The sequence below is a fragment of the Carassius carassius genome, chromosome 36 (assembly GCF_963082965.1).
Source record: "Carassius carassius chromosome 36, fCarCar2.1, whole genome shotgun sequence".
NCBI classification, from domain to species: domain Eukaryota; kingdom Metazoa; phylum Chordata; class Actinopteri; order Cypriniformes; family Cyprinidae; genus Carassius; species Carassius carassius.
Genome location: NC_081790.1, coordinates 7532520 through 7541551, shown reverse-complemented (window position 1 = coordinate 7541551; position 9032 = coordinate 7532520).

The following is a 9032-nucleotide window of genomic DNA, read 5'->3' as shown; positions in this document are numbered from 1 at the left end:
GTGCCGCCTTGCCCTGAGCCAGAAATGAGCCTCCACAAATATGTGTACATCATCTCTGAACGCAGGGTAAATAAGGTCGAATCATCAGGTGAGAGCGAAACACAAAGTAACATGTTCTGACACCAAGCCCCCAGGTTTAAGCGTGAACATCTCTTCAGAGGTAAACATGCTTCGATGGTCTTTACAGCTAGCAGCACTAAGCTGAAGCAATGCCAATGCTTCCTTTGAGAGTGAATTAGTTGAAAGACACAAGATCAAGCATGTGAGGGGGATCTAGATCTGGTCTAAGGCTAAGGGTTAACTCTGATTCATGGTATTAAAAGGTCCAGTCTTTTCCCTATGTGCCTTCAATGCTTTAAATCCACATTTTAGGACTCTGGTTGAATGATCTGATGATTGAAAACAACTGGCAAGGAAATACATAACGTATTTACAGCTTTCGTTTGTTTTGCATTAATTATCATAAGTCTAATGGGAAATGTTCTCTATTTTTAGCAGCTTTGATGCTAATCCACATACATCTTACGTGCAATCATATCTCCATAGATAATAGGACACATTTCTGTAGATACAATCCTATAATGGTTCACCATAACATTTGAAGCCTGATTTATTTATTTTTGAAAACATGCTTACTTTAAACAGGAATTTCTTCCAAAAACAAAACAAAACATTATTTGCTGGTGGCCAAACAAAGAATCCTCTTGTGTTATTAATGAAGGACAATATTAAAGGCATGTGTTTTTTTTAGTCTGTTTCACTCACTCCATTCTCTCTTTATCCCCCATCCTCCCTGTAACCTTCTCTTTTTCTACCCTCTATTTGAAAGACTGCCAAGCTCTGTTTGCCTTGATAATTAGGACCCAAAGCGTGCAATCGCAAGTCCATTATAAAAACAGCCAACGCCTGGGTGGTTTATTGATAAGGCATTACGTGTGTGGAGGTGTGGAAATGTACACAGGGCTGGTGGCACATCAGATAGATTCTCTTGCGCCTTAAAAAGAGGCCTTTATCCAGATTAAATGCCATTATGGTGCAACAATGTAATTCGCCAGCTTTTGATGACAATGAAGCAAAAACAGAATAATGTAAAAGGGGATGGCAGAACACCTGTTCAGTAGAGAGTGAGCAGTAGCTAGTGAACTACAGTGAAGCTGCAGTGAAATGCCTAGAAACATTTCTTGTGCACACACAGTCTCCGTTTGTACTACTCCACATACTGTAAATGTGTTTTTAATATTTAATTAAATATTTACATCTTAGCCTTTATTGTAGTAATTAGCCTGTACTGTAATAGTGAAAATGTATATTTGTTGAACTTAAAGACATATTTCTAATCAGATTAATACCTATATAAAAACATATATATATATATTTAGTTTAAAAGACAGCATCAGTTACCTGAAACATTTTCTAAATGTTGTGTGCATAGTGTTCCAGTATAACTTTTGTCATCCATACTGTATATAGAATATGTACAGTGTTTACGTATCTCAGTGTTATGATATTTAATAATATTTTGTCTTTTTGCCTTTACCAGTTTTTTGTTAAATTTTTTCGAACAGTTCTAGTTTTAAGAATTTTTGTACAAAATTGTTGGTATTAACATTTTAGTGTTATAGTATTTAGTAATATTTCGAATAGGCTTTTTTATATTTTCAATTTTAATTTGATTAATTCTAAGTTTTAGTGATTTTTATTTGCATTTGTCATTTTTTGTTCAGTTTTGCTTTTATATTTCTATAAAAGTTTTTATGTTTAAGTAATTTCCGTACAGTAAATTTTAGTTCTATGTCAGTGTTATAGTATTTATATTGAATTAGCCTTTAGTTTTATGTTTCAGTTTTAATTTCATATTAGTTTTAGAGATTTTAGTACAAAATGTTAGAATTTTAGTACTATACATAGTATGTATATCAATCTTACAGTATTTATTAATATTTTAAATTAGCTTTTATTTTAGTATTTTCAGTTTAAATTAAAATTGTTAAATTTAATTTTTATTTCAGTTTTAATTCTAGTAACTGTAATACTTGAACTCATTTCATTTCAATACGTTTTTTTTTTTACTGATATTTATATTTATATTTTATTTAAGCTTCATTTTCATTTATGAATCCAGTTTTTTTATATTCTTAGTTTTAGTTAACAATAACAACAAAATATAAAATTATGACCAGATCTATGTTTATCTTTTTTCCCCCTACAATTATGCTATAGTGGCATCTATGTTATCAGACTGCATGGGCTGCTGTGACTGGGAGATGCTAGGAAATGGACCAACAAGTCAATGGTGAGAGAGTTAGCAATAGAGTGTGAGAATGATATAAAGACAGCGAAGGATTGGGAGAGGATTTTAATATGTTTGCTGTCTCCCAGTTCCAATTGGGCCCCTCAGGACGTTGTGATATTTAAAAGTGACATGGCTGACCCTGCACATTTGCGATGTGTCATCATGCATCAAGCGCAGAGGTGTGGATTAAAGCTCTCCCTAATGTTGTGTGCATTGGGATTTATATTTCCAATTAAATCTGCAAATTATATGATCATCCAGAGCTATGTGCAAGGGCCATTTTGGAAATGGGTGGCGATGGTCTGTATCCCCCCCACTAATGGTAATATTGGAAATGCGATCCACTTTGTGGCAGGAATATTAATCTGCTTCACAAGTGTCCAATTACATTGTGCATTGTCACATTGTGACTCAAAGGGAATTGTCCAGCAAAACACATACAACTGAGGTATAGTGCACAGTTTATTATGTTCATTATAAAATGCAACACAGAGTAAAGTTGCATTGGTTTCTGCAGGATATAGGAGTTCTAGCATGTAAAGATCACACAAGCCATGCCTCCGCCAGCTGTCTGCGCTCTTATCTCAGCTCAGCTGGAAGCTAAATAGACATTGGTCTGCATGGAAAACTGGAACTTCCATATTCTTTGGACAAAAATAGCAAAAATACCTCAAATACCAATTTAATTTAGACTACTACTTTTATTCAACAAGAATGTGTTCAATTTTATTCTGGAAAATACAATCAATCAATCAGTCAATTAATTAATTTAAATAAAGTGAGTGACGTTCTTTTAAACATTCTAATTATGAAAAAATCCAGAACAACAAAAAATTCACAAAACAAGCAGCACAACTGTTTTCAACAATGAAAAGAATAAACATGTTTCTTGAGCAGCGAACCAGCATATAAGAATGATTTCTAAAAAAATCATGTGACACTGAAGGCTGGATTAATTACAATGTATTAAAATAGAAAACATTTCTTTAAGATTGTAATAACATCTCACAATATTAATGTTATTACTGTAACTTTGTCCAAATACTGTAAATGCAGCTTTAGTGAGCATATAGGAGACTTCAAGCTAAAAAGTAAATAATAAAAAGTAATAAACTGGAAGTATTCTTAGTAGTAGTATTACTCTTCATATTAGTATTATTTTAATTTTAATCACAATATTAATATTAGTTTAATTACTAGTAATTGTAGTGTTATTTGTCCTCATATTATTATTATTATTATTAGTGTTGTAATATGAAGACCAATAATAACACTAATACGATTACCACCAATATTCAAATAAGACCGTGACTACTAAAATAAAATAATGGTGTTAGTACTGTCTTGGTCAGTCATTCCTGAACAAACTTTACCTGTCTTTTTCAATCAAGCATGCAAATATGGGCATGCCAAGACATGGCCAGTGTTTTGACAATTTCCTGTTTAATGAGACAGGGCTCGCATCAGTCCTTATCTGTGCAGATCCAGCATGCCAAGCACCCGGTTCAGCCGTTAATTGCTTAAGGAATTGATAACAGTTATGAGGCCGGTCCGCCTGATAAACCCACATGTCCATCTGTCAAACCTGGCGCAGACCACGCACACACCTCTGACAGTAACACTACTCTCCCCATATCCTCAATGGTGTAAATTATTGATTTTAACATGACAGCTATTGGAGATTGGGCTTGAATGCAGGGCTGAAGGAAAGGGGGGAAGTTTTCTGCTGTTGCTGACCTATGACTGCAAAGCGTTTTTTCTCAGAGGATGTTGAACCAAAGTGTTCAGTAGTCAGACGAAAGAAAAATTATGCTAGAAGAAGGAATGGGGTGTGAGGGATAAGCTGGTCCTGTCTTGAGTGCTAAATATACAAACATTTTCACACATAGTTTGGTTAGTGAGAGCAACAACCACATTCTAGAACTGAAGGACTCTGGACTGAACTTTGCATTCTGTTAGTCTGTAACGACTGAACAGAAACATTCAAGCATTCAAGTCAGTTTTATTCAAATCAAAAATAATATTTAAAGGGATAGTTCACCTAAAAATGAAAATGATCCCATTATTTACTCACCCTCAAGCCATCTTAGATGTATATGACTTTTTTCATCCAGACGAATACAATTGGAGTTATGATTTAAAATGTACTGGCTCTTCTAAGCTTTATAATGGCAGTGAATGGCTGTTGAAATTCAATAGAACTCCAATAAAGTGCATCCATCCATCATGAAAAATGCTCCACATGACTTCTGAAGCGAATCGATGAATTTGTTTAAGACAACATCTTTTCCAGTGGATGACGTAGGACATAGGCCGTACTGAACGAGCCTAAATTCATTGATTTATACTAGCAAAACCATTTTTGTTGCTTAAATCATGTAAAAAAAGCAGTTGAAGGTTACCTCCATTTACAGTGTGTTTTCTGTAAGCTTGTGACTTTAAATGTTCTTGTTAAATTACTTTAAAGGTGTCAAACGATTAGTCGCATCCAAAATAAAAGTTTTTTCTTCTTACATAATGTTTCTGTACTGTGTATATTTATTAAGTATATATAAAAGCACACACATACATTATTAAATTATATTTATGCATTTAGCAGACACTTTTATCCAAAGCGACTTACAGTGCATTCAGGCTATCAATTTTTACATGTCATGTGTTCCCGGGGAATAGAACCCCCAACCTTGCGCTTGATATATATATATATATATATTAATCTCTCTCTCTCTATACAAAAAATTATATATACTTATACATTTTTAATTAGACAATTAAAGAATTGTTAACAAAAACTTATTATATAACAGTTATATAACAAAACTTGCACTTAATCACACATAGCTACCTACACACCAGGCCACCTTTCCAACTTATCCCAGTCATCTGGTCACTCTAGCAGCCAGAGCGATGGGAGAAATGGCAAGAGGGCGGTTTTAAGAAAAATAAGTAATGTGAGAAGTATAAAAAGGATTTTTGGAAGAGTGAAAATGAAAGAGGGAGTGCAGAGACAGAGAGAGAGGAAAGAAAAAGATTAGAAGGGGGAGGGAGAAAAGGAGTGATGGAGGAAGACAGCCTGAGGAGAGAGACCGAGGCAAAGTGAGAATTGAAACTTCTTCAATCTGACGGCGCGTGTCTCCCCCGGGTCCATTTTGATCTAAGCATATTTGAATGTAAATATAAGACTGGCTGCTTTTATTGAGTGATGTCGGCACGGCACAGCTGATGACCACTGGCGCTGTCTGACACTCCGGCGAGATCCATCAGTGAGGAAATGCATTTATATGATGTGCCTCTCTCTACAATTATAGATAATTTATACACCTCCTGTTTACACCCATCTGTTTAAAATGTATAGCTTTTGTTCTCTTCTTATTCTTGAAATCTCTTGGGTCTGTAATGCTAGAGAGTTTGGTTTATAGAGTCTGATCCTTATAAAGAACGGCCAGCCTTCTGGTGATGGTCAGGACGGGCTGTAATTCATGAGTGAAAAGGGATCAGCTGTGCTCTTAAAGACATAGTTCATCCAAAATTGCAAACATGAGTTAGAGTTGAAGTTGAGTTTTTAAGATCCAAAATGACAAAAAGCACCACAAATGTGATGAATTAACCAAAATGTAGATCACCGTTCACTAATATCCACCGTGGATGATTTTGGCATTTGTCTAATTTTTAAGTGAATCATTCTTTTGAGTCAAATCTTTTTTAATGAACCAGTTCATCCAGTTTCCAATCCCAGTTTGAATCACAACATGGAACAACATGAGGGTAATTAAATGATTTTGAGTTTTTGTGTGTGTGTGTGTGTGTGTGTGTGTGTGTGTATGGATTATTCCTTTAAAAGTATGAAAAAGGTATTTCCAATCTTTTTGTTCCATGATTAAAAGACAATTACTCAAAAGAGAAAGTCGATTTAGGTGACATCTCATTAAATGTACATAGCAATTGCAGATGATGTTAATCTTTTAAGCAGGATGAATATTTCATTAATGTTTAAATAATGGAAGATTAAAGCATGCAAAATTTAAGGACCAAAACTCAAAGGCATATCAGTTTAAACTTCTAAATCTAAAACCATGCCAAAGCTTCAAAGATGGCAGCGTTGCAGCGTTCACAACGACAGGAACATGATCAAACGTGTCAGGTGGACATCTTCGCATTTTGTTTCTGTTATTTAAAAGGCTGTCTATTTTCATCTAAACTCAAACTCTATTTGGGGATTTCTGTTTTCATGTCTTTCAAATGGTAATGGATCTCTTCAAAGTCTCTCTATCGCTCATTAGCAGCAGTTCAACATAAAACAGAGTGTAACAGAGAGAAAAAGGATGAAGAATTTATTATTATTATTTTTTTTTTACCTTAAAATGGGATTTTCTGGTGCTAATATAAAGGATATATTATTAGGTCTTATTATAGCTGAATTTCATTGAACTTTTAAGAGTTTTTTTCCCCCAGTGGCTGTAGAGGTATTCAATATTCTAAAATCTAGAGTAATGTCTGTATTAATGGTGCTTTCTAAGGCAAGCAATATTATTGCTGCTCATATTTAGGATATTTGAATAAAACTGTAACCCCAAGTATTAAATAGCAAGTAACTTGTCCTATAGCATTTGCGCTAAGGATTTGTTGTATTACTTTTCTAAGTGATCAGTCTTGCTATATTTGCTTTGCAGATGAAATAATCTGATGAAATAAAGACCGAAAGAGACACCCACAATATTATGTCTGCTACTTTTGGTAAGCACCACTCATATTTTCTTTAGTCAATGTAAAAAGGTAGTTTTCATGGTTTTGATTAAATAGACTCTTTATAAATGACATCCAGAACTAAGGGCCATATGAATATGAGAAGGACTGCAGCTGTGACATAGGTCCTCTAGGAGATGAAAGTTATTATTTGAGCGACAGCATTCTAACCAGAATCCCTCTACAGTTGACCTTCTCAAACGAGCGCCTGTAACCAAAACTATGCAAAAGAGGCAGAAAGAGAGAGAGGGGGCGGATAAAGGGAAAGGGGAACAGATTGCCATCCTTCACAAAATAAACCCCCAGGTTTACCATGCAATCCATGATTCTTAGCAACAGAAGTCAAAATGTAGTTTCTGATGAGCACAGATTACGTAACAACATCTGGCTAATCCTCGACCTAGAGGCACACAAGCATATTTTTTTCTAATTAGATTTATTTGCTGCTTTTGTTTGATTCGTCTTTATCCCTGGCATTTTGCTCCAGAAGCAGGTGTCATTTAACTTCCCGTTCCTGAGGAATGGATCCAAGATGATTTTTTATAAAGAGATGGGGGGTGAGGGGATAACACATCAAGGGTGGCTTGCCTTGATCCTCGTAGCTTTGAGGGCTAGCTGAGCCATCAGCTGTGTGTCCTCTGTGATGCTGGATGGCATCTATCTATCTATCTATCTATCTATCTATCTATCTATCTATCTATCTATCTATCTATCTATCTATCTATCTATCTATCTATCATTCTATCATTCTATCATTCTGTCTATTGTTCTATCTGTAATTTTATCTATCTTATGTTCTGTCATTCTGTCACTCTCTGTCATTAAGTCATTCATTCTGTCTGTATGTTATATACGCTGTTTGCCCATCCGTCTATCGTTCTATCATTGCCTCTTGCTATCTGTCATTCCAGAAAATGACAAAAAAAAGCTGAAAAAAAAGCTTAATGAAAAAAGCTAAATGATACAGCTTAGCTTCTTGCTTGTTAAATACAATTATGTAGATCCTCCTCTAATAATGAATCATATGGTTTATCTCCTTCTTAGAGAAGATTTACAGTTTTAGCTACATAATGGTAGTTCAGCGATCTTTTCAATTTCACCGAAGGTCAGAAGTCTTCACTCTGAAGTTGGCTGGAATGTCATGACTGGTTCATATTTATTGAGTCCTATTGAGCCATTTTTTAAGAAAATTGGAGCTAATCAGGGCCAGAGAAATTCACAGTTGACTGATTTATTTTGAGTTTAAATATTTGACTCCTTGATTTGAGTCAAACTTGTTTGGATTCTGTCAAAGATAAGATCCCACCCAGTTAAATCCAAGACTTATGCAGATGTGATGAGAGAAGAAAGGAGGACAGTGATGGGAACCAGCGATGCTGACATAAAGATAAAACTCCTGCAGGTTGAAGTGTAATGGGAGGCCAGTGAAGCCTTGATAGCTTCAATTTTATGGTTAAGAGGAATGTGAAAATGTATCCCAATGGCCGACAGATTGAGCAAACAGCTGTCTCCCCATCTCTGATTCCAATCATCCATGAAAAAAAAAAGAGGGGAAAAAAATACTGACTTGCTCAGACCACCATTGCATTCAAAGGTAGATAACGTTTGGGGAAAATAATAGCTTTCACGGCAGTGAATTTCACACATTAGCTCCGTGATGGAGGATAATCATCAGGAGCAAAAGTCAAAGAATCTGCACCTCTTGTCACGGAAGAACATGATTTTGTCCCTTTCTCTTTTCTCTTTGTTTTTCCTACGGTTTTAATGTGTCAGACAATAAGACAAAGTAGAAAAAATGTCTATGTTTCATCAGGGCACCCTGCAATGCATCTCTGATGAGCAGACGGCGACAAACGTGACCCATCCTGATTAAACTTTGGAGATATGAAACCTGGCAGGAGTATCTTACCAACTCCCTTGGCATCTTCTAATAAAGTCAGCCATGCCATCTGAGTGTGCCTGGCAAAGGGTCAAGGGTTGGCTAGTTTGCATAACC